Below are 24676 nucleotides of genomic sequence, written 5' to 3' on the forward strand. Positions count from 1 at the left end.
ACTTAGATTAATTAAGACTGTTATTGTATGATGTATAAATACAAGTGCTTATTAAAACATATCTATTAAGGACAAACAATTATGTAAGAGAAACCAGCTTTAATATATAACAGTATGACTAATGAATAATGCCAATTGATTACAAAAGACATAATTACTGAGGGTTAGCAGCTATGCAATTGATATTACTTGTTATCCTTCAAGTAGGTTTTAATAAGCATCTTGATAATTATTTAACATACAATAACTCTCTTATAGAAATAAATGAAGGGTTGCATTCTAGCTTAGCACGTGGCTTTTTGCATGCTCTGGGGAACTGAACAGCTTATAGTCTCAACCTTAAAATGGAGAGGATACACTCTGATGGCAAATCTTAATAAGTATGATCAAATGTATTTTTACTTTTGTCACTAACCAGAATGAGGCAGCATGATATAGTAAACCAAGTATGGGACTCAGAGTCAGGGAGATCTAGGTTCAAATCTACCCCTGTCATTTCACTGAATGCTCTCAGGCAAGTTATTTAAACTCTGTTTTCTAAGTTATAGAATAGTTGCAGCTGGGGTTTTAAATGAAGTTTTCATCCTAGAAATCTACCATGCTGTTAAAATCATATATTGTTGCTTACAGAAATAGAAGAGGAAAAGGGCCTTAGATGTGAGTCACTAGGTGGTCTTACTTGAGAGACAGGATTCTGGAGCAGAGGCAAGTAGCATCACTTTCCAGGGTCAAAATATGGATCATCTTACAGTAGGATCTATACTTAAGTAAATGCCTGTTTTCCTCTTTACTCCACTTCATTCAACAAGCATTTATTAACAATTATTATCTTAGACCAAACAAAAGCAAAAATAGACATAATTAAAGCAGATAAGCAGGGAAACTACATTTTGCTAAAAGATTCCATAGATAATGAAGTAATATCAGTACTAAACATATATGCACCAAATGGTATAACATCCAAATTCATTAAATTATAAAGTTTTTACACACAAAAATGGTGCAGACAAAATTAGAAGGAAGGAAGAAAACTGGCAGAAAATTTATAAGAATATGTCATGCCCCAATTAATAACTGTTCAAAAGATATGAACAGGCAGTTTTCAGATGAAGAAATTAAGGTTATTCATAGTCATTTGAAAAATAAATCCTCTGAATCACTACTGATCTTTTGTTGTTGCTTAGTCATTTCAGTCATGCCCAAATCTTCATGACTTCATTTGGAGTTTTCTTGGCAAAGATACTGGAATGGTTTGCCATTTCCTTCTCTAGCTCATTTTATAAATGAGGAAACTGAGGTAAAGTCATGCAGCTACTAAATGTCTGAGGCTAGATTTGAACTCAAGAAAATAAGTCTTAATTGACTTTAGGCTCAACATTATATTCACTGTGCCACCTAGTTGTCCTCACTAATTATTAGAGAAATACAAATAGAAAGAACTCCAAGATACTACTTCATACCTATGAAACTGGCTAATGTGACAGAAAAAGAAAATGATAAATGTGGGAAGGACATGGAAAAATAGGTATATTAATGCATTGTTGGTAGAGTTGTGAGCCAATCCAACCATTCTGAAGAGCAATTTGAAACTATGTTCAAAGGGCTATAAAACTATTCCTACCCTTTCATGCAGCAATATCAGAGATTTTCAAAAATGAAAGGGATTTATATGTCAAAAATATTATAGCAACTCTCTCTGTGGTGGCAAAGAATTGAAAAATAAAGGGATGCCCATCAATTGAGGAATATGTGGTGCATGATTGTGATGAAATATTATTATGTTATAAGAAATAATGAAGGGGCGGCTAGGTGGCATAGTGGATAAAGCACCGGCCTTGGAGTCAGGAGTACCTGGGTTCAAATCCGGTCTCAGACACTTAATAATTACCTAGCTTTGTGACCTTGGGCAAGCCACTTAACCCCATTTGCCTTGCAAAAACCTAAAAAAAAATAAATAATGAGCAGATTGCTTTCAGAAAAACATGCTAAGACTTATATCAACTGATACAAGTAAAATGAGCAGAACTAGGAGAGTATTATACATAAAAATGGCAAAATTGCATGATGATTAACTGTGAATGACTTAATTATTCTCAGCAATACAACAATCCAAGACAATTCCAAGGGAATTAGTATGAAAATTTTTATCTATCCTTAAAGAAAGAATTGGACTATGAGGCAGGAACTCTAATTCCAGCTTTGTCACTAACTTGTTGTGTGATACAGGGCAAGTCAGTTCATCTCCTTAAGACTCAAAAGACAGAGTTAGGAACTTTAGGGGAAACAGTGTAGTTTGGACACAAGAGCCCTGCATTAGTAATCAAGAGATTAGTTTGGGGTGGCTAGGTGGTGCAGTGGATAGAGCACCAACCCTGGAGTTAGGAGTACCTGAGTTCAAATCCAACCTCAGACACTTAATTACTAGCTGTGAGGCCTTGGGCAAGCCACTTAACCCCACTGCCTTGCAAAACAAACAACAACAACAACAAAAAAAAACCCTTAAAAAAAGAGATCACGTTGTAGTCCCAACTCTGCCACTAGTTTACAGTGTGAACCTATACAACTTGCTTCCTTTTTCAGCTTTGGTTTCTTGCTTTCTAAATGTGAGGATTAAAATAAATGACCTCCAAGAGTATTTTTCAGATTCTGAGATATTATGCTAATGATGTCAATAATAAGAAAGGTTTTTCGATAGCATTGTTTGCTTAAAAAAAATCAGCACTTAATTTCTAGGCATTGTCAAATGGTTTTATACCAAAAACTGACATTATTTTTATCAGTGGAATATATTGGAATGTATTATTCACTATCATTACTTTACTGATAAGGAAACTGAGGCCCAGAGAAGTCTAGTGACTTATAAGATCATGTAAAAGCTGATAGGTGTATATAACATTGGTAATAGGTCAGGGAAACATTGGTTATAAGGATTTAAGGGAAAAAATATCTTACTTAATTTTCTAGAGAGGGAGAAAAACAGGTTCTTTAATCAAAGGACTTTAAACAAAAGTTCCATTTCTCACTCCTCAAAATTATTTATACACAATTTCTGTCTGACCTTAAAAAAAAAAAGGAGTCATTTGAGGGTGGATCTTTCTTGGTAACCAAATTGAGTTTTCTGAAATAATCCCTGGAAATGGAAGCCATCTCAAAGTTTGGTAAAAGTTGTATAAATTAAAACAAAAGAGAAAAAAAGAACAAAAGGAAGAAACAAAAGAACAGAGCATCTCATTTTCATCAGTAAAAAAAAAAACCTCTCCTTTTTGTCTAGCACTGAAGTTAAAAAGATATGCCTTTGTAAGAAATGAATATAGTTTCTAATTTTCATCAGGGGAAAAAAACCTCCTTTTTGCCTAAAACTGAAGTGGTTCAGAACATTATGAAGAGAGAAGGAATGTTCTAGAATTACTGAACCCAAAAGAAATGTCAGAGATATTCCCGTGGGGAACATACTTTAAGTTCATTTGATACATATCATACATACATTGACTTAAACCAATTACATACAGCTGATGGCAAAGAGCTGTCTGTGGAAAATCCTGAAATGGTGTTTTGGAATGACCCAGTAGCATGACCTGTCTCCATAAAGGTATGTCCAGGTGTTAAAACAATTCAGAACCCTGGGTGTGACCACAACTCAGAGGAACAAACATTCTGGGGTTCATCCTTCAGCACTTGAAACTTCATTTTTAATAAATAGCATATCTGAAAATCCCACAGTGGAGGATACTGTTGATTTTCAACACATATTACAAAAATCTCTAGAACTTATCAAATCACTTTCAGTGATTTGGTGAGGTCATTTTGAGGTTAGCCTAGAAAGGACCACCTACATAGCCAAACTGGCATGTCTCTTTACAAATTTCATTGTCAAAAGAAGGACAAAGGAACTGTTTTAATGAGGTGTTTTTCGGTATCTTTTGTTTCATATTTTACACAGGAAAAAGGAAATTTTTTTTTCATTTCAGGGCATCTGAATCATATTTCCAAGGGGACGGGCATTGTCAGGACAGTGAGTACTAAATTATAAATAACTTTTTTTCTTCCTTGGAAACATTTAGCCTTCAGGAGACTTAATTGTTCTTCAAGATAAAATGACAGCTGCATCTAAAGTCTATAAGGCAATTGGGCACATGTCAGTTATAAAGCGATGATGAGATAATGTGGCACAACATACATCAGCAAAAAAACTCTGCTGGACCAATGAATGCAAATATATTCAAACTCTGTGCTATATCAGCTTGTCTAGTTTAAGAAGACTGGTCAAGTCTTCTGTTGGTAGTCTCAAGTCCTTTAACAATCATAGCTGTAAGATAAGGCTGTGTCGAAGTAAAGGGCATAATAGAGGCAATCAGACAAGACATTGACCCTATCTGAACCCCTATTTCCTCATATATAAAGTGGGTCTGCTAATAATACATATTCTAGTTCCTTGTAGGGATGTTTCAAGGAGCAGAATCAGACACCGTATTTGAAAGTACTTTGTAAACTTTAAATATAATTTATCACTATTATCATAATGCTAATTACTATTAATATTCTTTTAATCCATTTCAAACAAACTTTATCTTTAATTATCTCAACATTTCAGGTGAAAATATTTATGGTTTGAAACACTAGAAAGATGTCTAAATTCTTTATTTGTTATTCATTTTTTAAAAAAGTATCTATTGCTTATTTCCAAGGGGATTCATCATCTGGTTTTTTTTTAATTTTGCTGTTCCAGGGGGAAAAGACCATTTGTTTGAGATTCTGTAAGACAAAAATTAAAAATTATACTGAGGGGAAAGAGGGCAAGCAAATGCATGGAGATGAGAAAATAAATGTTATGCTCACAAACCAATGCTGTTCAATTTGGACTGGAGTTTAAGATCATAAAGAGAAATGGCATGGCTAGATTTCTGTTTCTTTGGGTTATCAATAGATGGGTGATCACATCAATATAAGAATAGAAAAGTTCAAGTAGTAACCCACTCATATCTTCTTGCACTATTTCTTAGTTATGCTTTCTCTTAAGTTCTCGTCAAGGAAGTCATTCAATGTATTGAAAACTCTAGCTCTTGGCATTGTATGAATGTTCTTTTTCATACTACATTTTTGGTGGACGAATGACATCATGGTGTGCTATCTTGTAGAGATCAATAGAATGAAAGCTCCCCATCAACTATCCCTCACTTTTATTACATAACTATCCCACCTCAATTTTGTGTTTATACAATTATATGATTCATGTGACTCCTGTACAATACCACATTGATAATATCATGCTATCTAGTCATGCGTAACCTTTGTCCTTTGGGTGACTTCTTCAGACTACTATATTCCACTACTATATTCAGACTCTGCAGTCTGCTATATTCCATATTCACAGCAACAAAAGACAACCCAAAGGATACCGAAGTTGAAAAGATATGTAACTTTACAATCAATGATGAGCAGGATGATTTCAGAAAAACCTGGAAAGATTTATAAGAATTGATGCAAAGTGAAGTGGGAAGAACTAGGAGGATATTGTATGTGGTAACAGCAATATTGTTCAATGAAAAATAGTGAATGACTGACATATATTCTCAGCAACACTATGATCCAAGACAATCCCAATGGTCCAATGATGAAGCATATTCTCTGCCTCCAGAAAAAGAACTGATATTGTTAGAATACAAACTGAAGCATGCTATCTTTCACTTTCTTTCATCTTTTCTTTTATTTAAGTCTACTTATAAAAAATGACTAATAGGGAAATGTTTCATATGATTGTACATATATAATCTATATCTGATTGCTTACTGTCTCAAGGAGAGAGATGGAGGGAGGAGGGAGAGATAAAACTTGGAATTCAAAATTAAAAACAATACCATACACAAATGCTAAAAAAAAGTTTTATACTTTGTTTTACATTGTTTTACAATGCGATTGAGGAAAAATATGTATATATATATATATATATATATATATATATATATATATATATATATATATATATATACACATGATATGATATGCCTTTGTTTGGGGGAAAGATCTGATGTCACTAAGAACATTGAGTAATTTTTCAAATACAACCCAGTGTGTTCCCTTAAATTAATTCTGAGTACTGTTCATTACCCAGCTACAGAAAAGATCTGACATTTTTTCCAATTTTCCTGTTTGCTATCTTCTTTTCAGTAGCTTTTATTAGCACTCACAGGATAATATTGCTTATTTGAGTTTCTATCTAAAAAACTTATTCTTGCAGTAGTAAAATGAATTAGAGTAGAGTAAAAATGGTGGCATGAAAACAATCATTTTCATGAAGCAATCATTGCTTGTCCTACTAGGACTTGACTTAGTGAGATGAGAAGAGGAAATGGATTTGAGGATCCACAAGGTCAAGTTACTGATGGGATATAAGAGAAGAGTGGAAAAGGGAGTAAAATTACACCAATCTTTCAGATCCAAGAGGTTAAATAATGAATAATTCCCTTACTACCAAAAAAAAAAATACCTTAGCAAAATAAATTCAAGACTGTAGTTTCCATTTTAGACAACAGTAGTATAAATACAGGGTACTGTCTTTAAACAGATGTTTTCTTTTCTACTTTGTCCAAGGAAGTAAGTGATCCAATAAGCACATTCACACTAAGGTATTTGGGAATTTCTGCATATAATCCTCTCTGAGGTATTTACATTTTAAAAGCAAGTGCCAAAAGAGGACACAGTTTAGCACAAGGAGTGAATTATTAAAGGTATCATTTTGGGTGTGGAGAGGGAGATAATTTTGGTTAGGGATCTATCTTTCCCAGGATCCTCAATTCACTCCTCAAAATAGACCATTGGAGATAGTAGTCTTCTGCACACAGGAATAATATGATTATCAAAATCAAGAATTTAAAAAAAAAAGCAAAACTCTGATAGTCAAAAGAAAATACAGCAGAGTCAAGATACAAATCCAAAGGAATGCACCTCTTAGCTTTGAGACTATTGGGAAAATCTCAGAATTGGGAGGACTTTCAACTTGTAGGTACATAGTCCTCTTTATGAACAAGGATCTCCTCTATAATGGTATTTATTCAATCTTTCCTTGAAGATTTTAACTGAGGAAGGATCCATTACCTCCCTCCAGGCAATTCATTTTACTTTTGGACAATTCTAAACTCTTAATTCAGAAGCAGTATGGTATAGTACAGAGATATCAAACCTTTGGCCTGAAGATTACAGTTGAGCCACAATACTCTAGCAGAACTAGATTAAAATGTAATTGAGAAATACTTAAAAAATAAATAAAAATTCAATAAAACATAATATTCAACTTAGAAACTAAGTCAACATGCAGTCCACAGGAATCCTTATGTATGGTCCCTCATTTTAAAAATGTCTTTTAAATATTATTTTATTTTTTCAATTACATGCAACACTCATCTTTTGTAAGTTTCATGTTCCCCATTTTTCTACCTTCCTCCCTTCGCTCTCCCCCATAACAGTGTATAATTTTATAAAGGTTATATATAAATGTACAATATTTCCAAATTAGTCATGTTGTGAAAGAAGTATCAGAACTAAAAGGGAAAAAAACAGTGAGAAAAAGAATTTTAAAAAAGCAAGTTTTAAAAATTAAAAATAGCAAACTTTGATATGCATTCAGACTCCATAAAATTTTCCTTGGGTGTGGACGGCACAAATCTTTTAGAATTGTCCTTGATCACTGAACTGCCGAGAGAAACTATGTTCGTCATAGCTGATCATTACTCAGTGTTGCTATTAATGTGTACAATTTCTCCTGGTTCTTCTCACTTCACTTAGCATCAGTTCATGAAACAAGTCATTCCAGGCTTTTCTGAAGTTCATCTTCAGGGTTTCTTACAGAATAATAATACTCCACATTCATATACCATAATTTGTCCAATCATTTCCTAATTCCTCAAATAGGAATTTTTTCATTACAAAAAGAGCTACTATAAATATTTTTGTACGTGTGTGTATTTTTCCCCAATTTTTTGATGTTTTTAGTATTCAGATAGTCGTTCATTTTCATTTGAAATATTACAAGGACTAACCTTGGAATTAAGAAGATCTGTGTTCAAGTCCTGCCTTTATACATATTGGCTGTGTGACCTCATCTATTCGGCTTATCAGGCAAATTTCTAATACTAAAAAATTACAGAAAATTGCCCATCATTTTCTCTGGATAGAATTTCCACAATGGAATTACCTGATTGGTAAAATCACAGATCTAAATAGGAAAAAAACAAAAAAGAAGAAAAGAAAACTACACAACAAGAACAGATGGTTACTAATTTTTCCTTATATCATTCTTCCTTTATCACAACATTCAGGCAAAGTTCAGGCAGTCCAACAGAACCAAACAAACTAGACTAATCCTTTTTTCATATTTCATCCTATACTTATATACATCTCATAAGATTGTATCTTGAGAACCACGAAGAACTTCAGAGGTCATCTAATTTACCTAAGGCAGTTAAACAGAAAAACTAGAATTTGAATTCAGATCTTTTCAAGTCCAGTAATACTTATTTTGTGTCATCTACATGGCTATGTCTTATGTGGGATGTACATTTAGAAAAATATATAGATATATACATATATCCATGGACATAGATATATATTCATTTCCAATAGTCATGAAATTTAAAAGAAAATAGGTGACATGCTAGACCACATATACAAGCAACATCTTTTTATCACATCAGGGTTCATTAAGATGATCTCTAGGTGAATGTCCCCTTTCTCCCTCACCACTCTAAGTGCACCCTATGAGAAGCTACATGCTTGATCAAAGAAGACAATCTTCCCTAGTAGAGGAAAATTATTTTTCAGTCAAGAGTATATGATTAGTAGCACCCCTCTACTAGAAAAAGCTCCCAATATCCAGATGAGAATGCAGTAAAATTACTAGTAAATAATGAAATAATGAAGATTGGTAAGTTCTAATAATTTTTAAAATAGCCTATTAAATAATAACTGATAAAAGAAGTGATATATTATAAAAAGAGGTACAAAATAAAAGGAGTACTATGTATTTTTTAAAAGGACAAATGTTTCATGGATAACAATACAGTTAAACTAAAACACCTCTCCTAAATCTTCTCTCTCTCTTTTTTTTTTTAGGTTTCTTGCAAGGCAAATGGGGTTAAGTGGCTTGCCCAAGGCCACACAGCTAGGTAATTATTAAGTGTCTGAGGCCGGATTTGAACCCAGGTACTCCTGACTCCAAGGCTGGTGCTTTATCCATTACGCCACCTAGCCGCCCCTAAATCTTCTCTTAAGAGACAGGAAAGCATCTAGTTTCATTCAGTGAGTTCAAGTTGCTATGTTCAGTTGAACTATATCTTGGGTCCTAAGAAAAGCTAATGTATATCACTGCCAGTAACCTTTGAAAGACTGTATTGAACTCAGAACAATGTTGCCTGAACATCCACATGAGAAAAACCAAGTAGATAAGCAATGTCTATTATACCCAGTAGGATATGCAGAGCAATAGATACGTCAAAGAGTTAGACTATTAATATATGTAACTTAGGTACTATGGAATGGAAGGAAGAGAATAAGCTACATTGCAGTTGATGTTCAATACTTTTATTGACTTCTTTCTTCACCCTGAAACGAAATTCCATCTTTTTAATATTAATATTCTTTCAATGATTATAAGCAGGTATGAGTCATGAAATACTACAGACTTGTTAAGGATTGAAATTGAAGATCAACCAAAAGACTATGGTGGATATAATTAGACATTAGCAATGAACAACTTTACAGAAAAAGTAGCATAAAGGACATCACCCCAAAATAATCTAATCAGAAAAGGATGTAGACCAGCCATATAGTGTAAACAGATAATAACTGATGAGCAGGCCATACTCTATTCTTATCAATAATATGTCAGGATACATAAGGGAGTCCCTTTGGAAGATTTCTTCATATTGTTAGTACTTAGCACATTGTAAGTATTAACAAATGTTTACCGACTAACCAACTGATCTGAAAGAAGTGGTCTGGAAAACGGAGTTATTGCAAAAAGTACTTCTAGTAGGGCTTCTCAGGCTTACTTTAATTTTTGGAGTTACAAGAAATAGATGACAAATTCAAATCCTTCAGCTTATAGGAATGACTTAAGAATTCTACAGACTTCATATTCATGTAGTATATGAAAAAAATACTGTGTTTTAATATGTTATTGGGGAAATTCTTCTTATGTATCAACTAGATCAAGTTTTCTACTTCTTAAACCGACTAAAGAGACAAATGCATGAAAAGTTTTGAGAAATATCATCCTCCTTTAGAGCAGAGGTTTTTAACCAGGAATTTACAAGATTGGATTTGAAAGGGTTCTTGAATTTGGGTGGGAAGAATTTTTGCATCTTTATTTTCACTGTTTTAATTAAAATTTAGCATTTTTTTCAATTAGGAATGTAAATAACAAATGTTATTCTAAGTAAAGGTCCACAAGTATCACCAGAGCACCCAAAAGGGTCCATAACTCTCCAAAATTGTTAATAACTTCTATGCTGAAGCTTTAGTAGGTTTTTTAAAAGTTATTAATCAACTAGCATTTACAAAGGACCTGCTATGTACCAAATACGATTCTAAGTCCTAGGGATATAAAGGCAAAAAAAAAGTCCCTGATTTAAAAGAATTCAGAAAATTTACAATAGGCAAGTCATTAAGAAAAAATATTTTAAAGGACTAGTTCATTAATACTGGTCCCATAATTGATGGATACCAAAACTAAAAAATATATTAGGAAATCTCTATGAAGTTTCAATGTAATAAAAGAAGCATCATTATTAACCTGACTAATGTGGTGGAACAGATAATAGTTTGTTTCTATTGTAAAATTTTCAAATGAGCATAAGAATTGCTCTTTAGTTTTTTAGATTTACCTTGAAGTGTTGTTGAAAAGGTTTGGAATTATTACTGTCATTTTGGGAAACTTCTCTTCCCAGGGTCTCAGTTTTCTGATCTGCAAAATGAGGGAGTAGAAGTAAAGGATATGCAAAGTTCTTCTCCTCTCCAAATGCTTTGATTTCATGAAGTTGTGGTGGCTCTTTTGTTTGTTGTTGTTGTTGAAAGGAGGCTAATATAATAGATAATGTTTTTTAAAAATTGTAACAGATTATAAACTGAATTTCCATAAATTTATTTTTCATAAGAAAAAATATAGCATTGGTGGGGGAGGGGAAGAAATTCTTTTTTTGCCCTTACTTTATATGTATTGTGTTTTTTAATTGCAACAAATGCAATTAAACATTTAAAGCCTTAAGCTATTATGTAAGAAGAATTCATACCAAAGTAAGGACATTGAACCTTCAGGCTCAGGCCTAACACTAACATACAGCAAGTATGAACTATTACCCAATGCTTCATGCTCCAACGTGTCTTCTTCCCTAATTGGGATAGCAAGCACTAGAATTTTCTGGGATTTTTTTTTCCCTGCCTAACATCTCCTTCATTCTTTAAACAAGATACTTATAAAGAAATCCAAAGAACAACAATGCAATATTAACTCATAAGGATCACCCTATCCCCAGGTGTTACTTGGAAAACAACTAATGTCCTGAAAAAACCTTGCCTGACCTATCAAGGCTTTGTTTCTGGCATGCACAGAATTTAGTCTGTCTATGGCAACTGAGTGCCTTTGAAAAAGCTATTAAGAGTTTGAATTTTATTTTTGATTTCTGCCTTATTTTTTACTCTTTCCCCTCCACTTTCTCTGAGCCTTCAAAAAAATATTTTTTTCTGAATTTAAGAAATAAAACAAGGATTTCCATAACATTAGAAGAGAAAAAAAGATGATTCTATATGAAACCACCAATCTATAATGTATTACTAGCTATTCCTTTTAAATATGATTGTTATTATGCAACTGTTTCCCCTTTTTTCTTTCCTTTCCCTCTCCAGCCCTAGAGATGGCTAACATTAGATATAAATATGTGTGTATATTTATGTATGTGTGTGTGTGTATATATAAATATTTGTATAGTAAAACCATTCTATACATCTATTTATCAGTTCTTTATCTGAATGCAGATAGCAACTATTTTCATATGCCTTTTGTAGTTAATTTGAATGTTTATAATAGTCAAAATTACTTAATCATTCAGTGTTACCCCTTTTAAGGACTTAATGCTCCTAATGTATTTGTCTTCTCTTCTTAATCAAAATCTGCTTTCAGTCAAGAATTTTATATGGGTTAGGTGTATACTCTATAGAATGAAAAAGACTTTCAATATTTACTTCTCTGAGTTGCAGCTGTGGTAATTAGGGAAGAGTTTTAGTAAAAAGATGTGTTTGGCTTGGAAATCTAATATTTACTAATTATATAATTTGATCAAATGATTTATTTTAATATGCCTTAGTTTCTTCATTTTTAAAAGGAGAATAATAATAATAATAATAATAATAATAATATTCAAACTATCTAATGAGGTGATATCTAAAAATTTGAAATAATTTATAAATTTTAAAGCATTTAAATATCTATTATTCTTATAATGTACCCCCCCCAGGATTGTTTAGGAGAATAGTGCTTTGCAAATATTTACTATGCCTGATAAATGTGAGTTTTAGATATAGTATGGCAAACTTAGATAGCTATTGACCTTTGAATCAGGAAGATTTGGTTTCAAATCTCATCTCTGATTGTGGAACTCTGGATTAGTTATTTAATATCTAAGTTTTTCTGGAATCCTTAAGATATTCGTTTCCAAGTAAGAGACAGACCACAATCTGTATGGGCAGGAATAATTCCAACATCAGAATTGCCTACCATGACAGTACTTCATTGTGAATTATTTGCATAAGAATAGTACCTGAGGCAAGCACAGTGACCCACATCTGTAATTCTAGTTGAAGCTGGTGGATGGATTGTTTCAGCTCAGGAGTTCTGAGTTAAAGCAAAACTAAATCACTGAGGCATCTACATTAATTCTGGCACCAATATGGAGAGCACCTAAAATGGGTAACTATGGAAATAGAGTGGGTGGCCTAATTAAGCTCATACCCATAGGTATGAAACAACTGTTCAAACAACTGATAAGAAGTGTGGAAATGCCAGAGAGTGGCTGTTGTACTTCCAACCTAAGGAACATAGTGAGAGAAACCCACTATTTAAAAATATAAGAAAAAAGAAAACTAAACTTGGCATTTGGAGCCTTAATAAATAATTTTTGATTGGCTGATTTCTATGATGACCTTTATCCATAAGCCCATTTTATTGGCAAAGGTGGCAAAAATGATAGGGCTAGTCAAGTAAAGTAAGAATAAGCAGAAAAACAATATATACAATGATATATATATAGGAAATATATATTATATATAATATAAATGGGAACTATATAATATATGCAAATATAATATAAATATATAGGGAATATAAATATAATAGTTAAAATAAAAATCTTTAATTGTACAATGAAATCTGTTTTGGCTTTGTGTTTATGTTTTCGACCCCACCCCCATGATAAAAGAATGTCTAGTACTAAGAACAAATTGGAGAGTTGCTTAGGAAAGGAAGAAGTCCTGAAATCATGTTAAGTAACTTTGCCTAGGACCAGAGATGAACTGGAGCTATCTCCAACAGGCTTTCCATGAGTCAAGTGTAAAATTTTCAATGGAAACATCTACACCTCAAAAATCAGCTGATGCTATAAATTTATTGATTTATTGTTTCACTGATTGTCTATACTTAGGAAGATGATGCTGAAAATATCATTAGTACACATTAAACTTAAAAGCATGACATATGTAGAAATCATCCCAATAAGATCAGGGGTGAAGTAAGGATGTCCATTATCTCTACTATCATTTTTTTTATATAGCACTAGAAATGTTAGCTAGAGCCATAAGAGAAGAAAAAGAAACCAAATAAATTAGAATAGTCAATGAGGAAACAAAACTCTCATTCTGCAGATGATATGATGGTATACTTAGAAAACCTTAAAACCATGAATAGTCGGATTCTAGAAAAACATAGAACAAATTACAGGAACTGATGTTGAGTGAAGGAAGCAGAACCAGGAGAACATTGCGCACATTAACATCAACATTTTAAGTTGATCAACCTTGATGGATGTAACTCCTCTCAGCATTTCAGAGAGCTCGGATAACCCTAGGAGACCTACTATCCACATCCAGAGGAAGGAAAACAAAACAAAATGAAACCAAAAAAAAAAAAAAACCCCTATGAAATCAGAATGAACACTACATTCACTTTTTAAATTTTTGTCTTGTTTTTCTTTCCTATCTCATAGTTTTGTTTCTTTTCCCTTAATCCTAATTTCTCATACAGGAAATGACTAATCTGTAAATATGTTAAACATAAATGTGTTAGTATAATATTCACCAGACTATTTGCTACTGGGGGGGGGGAGGAAGGATGTATGTAAATTATATAAATTAAAACTGTGTATATGCATATGGATGAATGTAGGAAAACTTTCATAATATGTAGTTGGAAAAATAAAATATCAACAGGAAATTAAAAAACATTTTTAAAAATAGAAAACCTTAGAGAATCAACTAAATATTAAAATAATGAACTTTTGCAAAATTGAAGGATATAAGATAAACATATAAATCAGCATTTCTTTATTTGCCTAACAAAGTCCAGCAACAAAAGATAAAAAAATGAAAATATAAATTTAAATAAAATAACTGTAAGCAATATGAAATGCTTGGGAGTCTACCTGCAAAGACAAATTCAGGAAATATAGAATTTCTCAAATGCAGTCAGATCTAAACAAGTAAAAAATATCAATTGCTTATGGGTAGGCTGAGCTAATACAATTAAAATAAAAATTCTGTCTAATCTACTTATTCAGTGCCATACTAATCAAACTACCAAAAAATTATTTGATAGGACCAGAAAAGCAATGACAAAATTTACCTGAAAGAACAAAAGCTCAAGATTATTCAAGGAATACATGAAAAAGAATACAAAGGAAGCACTACTAGAATTTAAATGGTAATATAAGGCAGTAATCATCAAAACCATCTGGTACTGACTAAGAAATAGGGTGTTGGATCAGTGGAATAAATTAGGTATACAGGAAAGAGTTAGTCAATGACTATAGAAACCCAGTATTTGATACCAAAAGAATTAATGTCAAGAAATTAGAGCACTTCCTTGAGAGGGAAGAGGTTGTTGGTAATTTGAAGGGAAAGTTAAGCTAATACACATTTGGCAACAGTGGAACAGAAAAAGCATGAACAGCTTTAAGGGATTTGGTGTGTAAAGCACTGCATTTGCACATCTTGATCAGAACACTGGAAAATATCAAAAATGGTGTGATGAAAATGATTGAGAAATTCAGAAACTACTAAAAACTTGGAACTCCATAGGATTTACCAGAAGAATAGTTCATTCATTTCTAAAAAGGCAAAATTTAATTCTATCAAAAGTAAAATATAAGTGAAACTCAGAGAGATACAGAGTTTTTGACTGAGTGTGAAGGCTGATGAAATTCAGTTTTATGCAGATAATAACAATCCAAAGTACTTTTATGATGCACTGAAGATCATTTATGGGTCAAAGATATATGGTGCATCTCAGCTACTCAGTGCTGATGAAGCCACATTGATTAGCAATATGGACATCATCCTAGAGAGATGGGTTGAACACTTTGATAATGTTCATAAGAGACTGTCATCAATCAACCATTGACCTCAAACTGAAGTAAATCTGGCCCTAGATGCAGCTCCAGCTGAACAAGAGGCATTGAATACCAGTAAGCCTTCTTTCAAATGGTAAAGCACCTGGTGCTGATTCTATTCCAGCTAAAATTTACAATTTGGGGGGGGGGTGTCCATTGCTCATAAAAAAAAGCTGACTGAAATTTTCTAGGAGATATGCATGAAAAAACTGTCCTTCCTCAGGAATTCAAAGATGCCTCCATTGTCCATCTCTATAAAGGCAAGGGATCATCCTGTGACAAGTGCTTTGGATGATGACAGACATCAAGGTCAGCTACCACACTGCCCATTAATTTTTCAACTCAAAAAAAGCTACAAGCCAAGATCAAAGTGGGAGGAATATAGGAGCATGATCTTTTGCATATGACTGTGCTCAATGCAGACTCTAAAGATGAGATACAACAAAGTATGGATCAATTCTCTTTTGTTTGTGCTAACCTTGTATTCACAAATAACAAGAAAACACAGGTGCTACATCAGCCAATAGACATCAGTCATATGTGGAAACATTGGGTTACAACAAATGGTGAAGTTTTGAGTACTATAGACAAGTTCACTTACCTTGGTACACATTGACAATGAGATTGTCACATGAATTGCCAGAGTTAGCTTGGTATTTGAGAGACTCAGAAACAAAGTGGAGAGAAATGGTAATAGATTGACTATCATAATAATCTGACTGTTCGCCACTGAGGGGAGGGGGGATGGGAAGGAAAGGTGGAAGGAAACTTTGTAACTTAAAAATATACATGTGCATATGAATGAAAATTTTAAAAAAATACTAAAAGAAAAGATTGGCTATCATACTGAAGGTCTACAGAAAAATTGTGCTGATCTCATGTTCTATGTCTTTGAAAACTGAACAATAAACTAATACCATGCCAGAAAACTGAATTGCTTCCATCTAAATTGCTTTAAGAAGATTCTAAAGATCACCTGGCAGAATAAAATACCAAACACTGAGGTCCTTTCTTGAGTTAAACTGCCAAGTATTCATGTGTTACCACAGAGAGCTCTGTTTTGATGGGTTAGCCACGTTGTTCTAATGCCAAACATATTTGCCAAAAAGACTATTTTATGGAGAACTCACACAGGGCAAGTGCTCACAGTGGGGTCAGAAAAAGTGACACTGGGACACCTTGAAAGTTTCTCTAAAGAACTTTGGAAATGATAGTGCAATATGGAGACACTAGCATCGGACTGCCCAGCATGGTGTGCCTTCATCAGAGAGAGTGCTGCACTCTATAAGCTAGACAGAACTGAAGCAGCTCAAAGATGTGTAAGTTTAGAGAACTCACCCCAAGTGTTTATATGGACTATTTGTGCCCAACTGTGTTATTCTGAGTTTGTATTAAGATCAGCCACAGTTGGAGATAGTATCATTTGTCTTTACAATAATATCATTTTTGTTCTTTTTCGATAATGAAAGAAAGGACCACCAACCAAAGTATATAAATGCTTATTCCCTTCCCTAAAATCTGGATGGGGATTTAGAGATCATCTGACCCAATTCTTTCCTTTTACAAATTAAGAGACCCAGAATGATTTCAATTGTTCCTTCCTCTATGCCCCTAAACTAAATATTTAATTTTTCTCAAGACCCTGAAAGAGTCTAACTTTGTAAAATTGATTTTTTAAAATTAAGGGTTTTTTAAATTTATTTTTGATTATTATAGAAGGGCAGGAAGGTAGAGCAGTAAATAGAATGTCTAACCAGGAAACAGGAAGACTCATCTTCCCAAGTTCAAATAGAGCCTCAAATAGAGCCTAGCTGTGTGGACCTAGGTAAGTCACTTTAACCCTTTCACCTCAGTTTCCTAAAAAAAAAAAAACAAAATAAGCTGGAGAAGAAAAGAGCAAATGCACTCTAGTTTTTCTAAGAAAACCCCAAATGAGTTCACAAAGAGTTTGACACAAATGAACAAGAGATTAGAAACAGAAAATCAGGAACAAATGATATATGTTTCACTAGCCTAGAACTCCTGAGTGACTCAAAGCAATTATTGAACATCATTAAAAGTGATTCTTCATAGCTTTCCCAAAAAGATCAAAAAGTATTGAGTATATCATCCACAACAAAATATAATGTCAATATCGATAAGAGTACTGGAAATGGAACCAGAAAAAACTGGACTTGAATCTTGCCTCAGACACTTGCTAACTATAATCTTGTGCTAAAGGTCTCTGGTCAAGTCTTTTAACCTCTCTAGGCTCCAGATTCTTCAGATGTAAAATGAGAGGGCTGAACTTGAAGGTATTGATGATTTCTTCTAGCTCTAAATCATGATTCTGTGCCCATTCTTTGCCCATTTTACTGGTGAAGATAAGAAGTTATTGGAGAGGACCAACAAAATAAAGTATGCAGAACCAAGGAAAAAATATATATAACTACAATAATAAAGTGGAAATAAAAACATTACTAGGCAACTGTGACTGATCAGAATACAAATTCAGAATAACACAGGTTGGGCACAAATAGCCCATGTGAACACTTGGGATGAGTTCTCTAAACTTACACATCCTTGAGCTGTTTCAATTCAGCCCCACAACAACATCATTAAGAGACCCTTCATAGCTTTCCCAATGAGATCAAAAAGTAATGGGCATATCACCCACAACAAACTATAGTGCTGATAAGAGAAAACAGGTTTATATCTCATTTATTTGACCTATGTGATTTTATTGTTCAGTTGTTTTCAGTTGTGTTCAATTCTATGTGACTCCATTTGGGATTTTCTTGGCAAAGATACTGGAAAGTTTGTCTCTTCCCTCTCTAGTTCTTTTATAGATGAGGAAAGTGAGGCAAAAATGTTAAATGATTTGCCCAGGGTCACTCAGCTGGCAAGTGTCTGGAACAAGTTTTAAACTTCTGACTTCAGGCCTAGTTCTCTATCCACTATGTCACTTAACTGCCCTACCCCATGTGCTTTTGGGTCCTTTAATTTTTTTTTAAATTCTAAATAAACATGTTAGAAGGGGGGGGAAGAACTTAAAAAAGGAATTTTAAAATTCAGTGATTTCTAAATTCATACTTCTCATTATGCTTATGTCAGGAATGAGAGCCATGAGAACTGCAAACATAGAATAAATAATATTTGAAAGAAGAGGATGGAATAAGAATTTATGTAATACTTACCTAATGCCAACACAGCAAATATTATCTCATTTGATTCTCAGAAAAATTGGTGCTTTTATTGTCTCCATCTTATAGTTAAGGAAACTGAGGCAGAGAGCAGATAACTGACTTTTCAGTCTGGTAAAGCTAGATTTAAACTCAATTCTTCTTGACTCAGCAGAATATGTTCTTTAGCAAAGAACAGGAATTTCCTTGTTTGTTTCCAGAGTACCTATCTATCCATACATTCAGGGTTGACCCTCTTTATAGTTTTGGGAAAAGTTGACAACCTGAGGCTTTGTAGTGATACATTTCAGTAAGTCATAAATAAGAAGAGAAAAAGGAAAAAGAAAAGGAAGAAGTGACACATCTTAAAAAACAAAAATTCTTCCATTTTCAAAGCCCTAATTAAAATCCATTGTTTATTACCAATGACATTAATATTTCTCCTGTCTTGGTTAAATCACCATTACCTTACCTGTTATTTTAAAGGTCTTCCTACTTCCATGCTCTAAACTAGCTTTTAAATTATATCTTGATTAATTATTCTAATGCACAGTTCTACTGACTCCACTTCCTTGTTCAATACTCTCCAATGACTCCCTGTTGCCTGACAAAGTCATAATTCCTCATCCTTGAATTCATGGTACTATGCAATTTGATATTAAACTGGTTTTTCAGATCTCTCTCATTATCTTCCTTTCAGTGCCCTCTGTTTTCTCTAAAACTGTATTATTCATGACTCCTCTCCTTTCTAGGCTTCAAAACTGCTCAAATGCCATCAACTTTGTGAAACTTTCCCTAATCTCCCCAAGAAAAAAACTGATCATTCTTACTGAAAATTCTTATAACATAGATTTCTTTTTATTTAATGTTATATTTTGTATCATCTCTTTTTATGAGAATAATCTATTTAAATATCAAGAGTATTCTTAAAAAAGCTATAATGAGGGACTATTTCAAACAATATTTAATGGCATAATTTATCTTTATAATCATATAAGAAATGATGAAGAGCAAAATTAGCAGAATCAAGATGACATTATATACAATAACAGTAAATATTATTTTAAGAATGATTTGGAACAGCTAACATTTTGATTATTATAAGAGAAATGTTATCTGCATTTGGAGAAAGAACTGATAAACAAATGCATAGAATAATTTTACATATATTTGTATATAATATACCTATTTATGTCTAATAGTTGTCTTCTCAAGAAGATGAAAGGAAAAAATTTACAAGATAACTCTCTTGTATATTTGGAGGAAATGGCAAGTTGTACATGGCAGATTTCCAGTTTTGTGTGCAATCATCTGTTTTTTTTTATTGTATCATATATTTTATTTATGTTATGGAAGTTCTTGTTGTTCTCTGAATTGAAAATAAAATAAATTTTACAAAAAGATTGTCTTCCATCAACTCTTTGTATAAACTTCGTTGTTTACATGTTATCTTCATGAGAATGTAACCCCTGCATATGTTTCTCCTGCAAGTTATTCTCAGTAGAAGAAAAAATATATCCTACAGGTAAAATAACTACTTGTAATCAGGACCATCTTTGAAGCATGAAGACATACCTTGGGTAAGTTCAGTCCTTCATCATCTCTCTACTAACAATACAAACCACTTCAGTTAACATCATATACCCAAGGTTTTATTCTTTTTAGCAAGTTAAACTTCACCAGTATCAAGATTATGATGGTTACTCCTAAGTTAAATTATCTGAGATCCAAGATGGAAGAGGCAAAGGGAGAGCAATGATTTCAATATGATCTTTCATGCCTACTGACTTAGCAGGTGCCCCTCCATCTCTTCAAGAAAGCCTAATGTGTGGTATTCCATGACTATCTGACTGTTCACCTTCTGAGACTTTACATTACCTGAAAGAATTGGTAGTATTTATTTATATATTTATATTTATACTAGTTTGTTCATTCCTGTAACATAACTATTGCTTGAAAATTCTAACATCTATAGAATTCTGGGTAGCCAAGGCCTTGGATATCATTGTGAAATTGCCCCCAAACCTGGAATACTTTGCTATACTGATGACTGACAGAAAATAATTTTGGTTTAGGTCCTGGATAAAATGTTTCCAAAAATGTAAGTCAACTTTCCTATCTCAGTACATTTAGTACAGTGAAAACATTTTCTTTTATGATTAAAGACTTTGTGGAACCTCTGATTCATTCAGGAAATGAATTATGATTATATAGCAGAGCTTATTATCATGAGAAACCAGGGTAGGTAAGCCAGAGTTCATGCAACATAGAAGCCATAGGCAAAGGTCCCAGACTACCAGAGCACCCATCTCTTGCTTTGGGGCCATCTGCATCAAACAGTTAAAGAAGAAACAAACAAAACTTCTAGTATATTGTCTGTAAAGATGGTATCTTCTATCATTTTGGCAGAGCAGCACTCTCTTGGGGGAAGAGAAAAGACTGAAAATAAGATAATAGCTCCTCATGGTAGAGAGCATGGCTGTAGGGATCCTGGAGCTCCTTTCATATGCATCCTTTTGCTTCTCTATATATGAAAGTCTTATCTTCTGTCATGATGCTAAAATGTTAGTTTAGAGCATGGGGATAATTGAAATTTTGGTAATGAGAGGTCTTTTTGAGGTCCACAGCAGTTAATAATCTTAGCCTCAATTCTTCAACCAGTTCCAAATTCACCTAGCTGTTATGATTTTGTCAAATGCTTTGTAGAAATTGAGGTATACTATAGTTATGGTATGGCAATCTTATAATCATATCAAGATAGGAATTGAGATTAGTTGTAGTATCTGTTTGCTTTCAGAAGGAATCATGGTTAAGTGACTTGCCTGGGGTTACACAGTTAGTAGGCGAGGTCAGATTTGAACTCAGTTTATCTTGACTACAGGTCCTTGCTCTATTCATTACAACACTTAGTTGCCCCAAGGCATCATCTGTTTTTGATGAAAACTTGCAAGTTCTTAGGTCTTAATGCTTCCCTTTTCAATACTTACAACCTATACCTTTAATAATACTTTCTTGAATTTTGTCAGAATTGAAATCAAGTTCACAAAGTTATAGTTTACAATATCTACTTTTTAAAAAATTTTGAAAGGTGCCATTCTCTAATATGACATCTCCATGCTTTTTCAAAGACAGATGAGAACAGATCAACAGTCACATCTATCAAGTCTTTCAGAATATGCCTTATGACAAACCCATAGAGGATTGGACCCATTTTTCTTCTATTCTTTTACAACCAAAGATCATTCTCTATAATAAGGAAAGCAGATGAAAAAAGGAAAATAAAGTGTTATAGTTCTCCCCTCTTTTCTTCTCTCCCACAATTCTCTTGTCACTATTCTATCCATTCTAAATAATGGTTCTACATCCCTTCTTTAATTTTCCTCTTTCCACCAATATGCCTTTTAAGAAACACCCTTTTTGTCTCTTGGCCTTTGTTCTTATATACCAAGAAATCAATATTTGTGGAAGTGTCCATATTATATTTAAACACTAAATGTAAAGAGGCCTTTTTTCATGTGAAGTTAAAAGCAATGAATCTTGAATTAGAGGCACCACTACTGCCTATGTGATTGACAATATGTCATTTAATCTCTGGGTGCTTTGGTTTCTTCATCTATAATATAAGGTTAGACAATAACATCCCTCAGGTCTCTTCTAGCTAATCCTACAATTCAATGACTGTGTGTTCTCTTTCATCCTTGGAGTTGATCCCATTAAAAACAAAAATAGGGGAAAGTCCTATTTACTTAATTTAGTATTTAGAAAACTCAGTTTATGTTTTGTTTTGTTTTAACTTCTTCAAAAAGGTCATCAATAGACTTGTCCCAATAGACTTTTTACAGTCTGAATAGTCATTGGGGTGACACTTTTATCTTTGCAATTTCAGTCTCTAGATTTATCATATAGCCAAGGTAAGATTATTAGACAAGCAATCTTTAGTAAGTAACCCAGCCTGCACTTACTCAAAATACTTTCTCTACTGCAGCTAAAACCAAGCCAAGAGTTTGACACATGGGTCTCAAGGTCCTAAAAACAATATCATTTCCAAGTTTCTCTTAAGATGTTTATTTGGAAACCTGGGAGATTTTTTAAAATTACTCTATTTTGGACAAGAAAACACTATACCAAAGAACTAGAATGATAAATTTGGATTCTACTTTCAGAAAAAAATGGAGAATTTCTGGCACTGAGTCAATTGAACAACAGAACTGGTCACTTGTTTCTTCATTCCCTAGGTTAATGCAGCATTTCTTTTTAAAGCAATCCCAGCTACCAAGAAATGGTTCTACCACAAGATGAACAATCAGTTTAAGGATTAGACTACCATACTAATGGTTTTGGTTCCCTAGTCTCTTGGACCAGATTCAGTAGGAGCCTAGACTTTGTCTACACATGTTAACTTTACAACTTATCAATGCTAAATGAAATGGCATCTAGAAGTTGAGAGATAGGCAGATAGACAGACATAGAGAGCAACAGAAAAAGAGACAAAAAAAAGAGAGACAGAGACAGAGATGGAGAGAGAAGTTACTTAGAATAATAATCATAAATCTAAACTGAATTTTCACTCTGAGTGTGTTATCATATATGTACATACACATATGTTCATATGTATGGTAGAGTATGGTAAAGTCCAAATCAGGATGCCCTGAAGATCTGGGTCCAAATTCTTCTTCTGAGATCTACAAGCTATTTGAGTGACCCTGAGGAAATTACTTAACCCCTCAGGCTCCTGGGCAAAGTAAGATATAATATCATTCTGTAATAATATGTGTTAATGTTATCTTGTTGGTTTCTTATTCCACCACCACCTCCTCCCTGCCACTTATTAGACTATAAACTCCTTGAGGGCAAGACCCTTGTTGTAGCTAACCATCATCCAGGATCAAACACAGTACTTAAAACACATTTAAGAAACGGTTGAATTATGATTTCTTTTATAGGAGTATTCCCTCCACTTGAACAGAACAAGGGTTGTCCATACCTCAGTGGATGGTTAATGTTTTTCTGTTTCTAGACCATCATCATTGTGTGGCAAGTCACTTGAGGGGAAGCTAGGTGATATGGCAGGTAAAGTACATGACACAGAATCAAGAGATCTGAGTTCAAATCCTGTCTCAGACATTTACTAGCTATGTGACTCGGAAAAATCTGTGCATAAATTCTCTCATCTGTAAAGTGGAGATAACATTCACATAGGGAGGTAAGCTTTCAAGGATTGTTATAAGGGTCAAATAAATAACCTATACAAAGCACTATCCAAATCTTAAAGAGTTATGTAAGTGCTAAGTACCCATATAGTATTGTTATTAACCCAAATAGAAGGTACCATTGAATTTAGCAAGGGTGTCTTTTTGGCAGCAGTTGCCCTCATCCATACTGGGAACTTTTTCCAGTTTGTTTGATTCATTTAGTATATGGGCTCCAGTGAACCTCAGAGAAAGCAAGGTCACTTCCATATCAGGATGATGTTTCATAAGAGAGCATTAATAGTGAACCGAGAAAGGCTTCTCTAAAAAGGTAGGAGACATTCAAATGAGACTTTAAAAAGCCAGAGAAACTAGGGTGCAGAAATAAAGAAGGAAAATATTCAGGATCTGGGGGGGGAGGGCAAACAGTATAATTGTACAATTAATGGAATATCTTTTCATGAAGTGCAATAAGGATTCCAGTGTTTTTGGATCTCAGAATATGGAGATATGGAGGAGCCAGCTTAAGAAGAGCTTTAAAAGTCAAACAAATGATTTTCATATTTGATCCTAGAGGCAATAAGGAGGCATCAGAATTAATTTAATGGGGAGTTGATATGGTCAGACCTACTTTAGGAGGGCCACTTTGACATCTGAGTGCAGGATGAATGGGAAGGGA

This window comes from Macrotis lagotis, chromosome 8, assembly GCF_037893015.1.
Source record: "Macrotis lagotis isolate mMagLag1 chromosome 8, bilby.v1.9.chrom.fasta, whole genome shotgun sequence".
Lineage (NCBI taxonomy): Eukaryota > Metazoa > Chordata > Mammalia > Peramelemorphia > Peramelidae > Macrotis > Macrotis lagotis.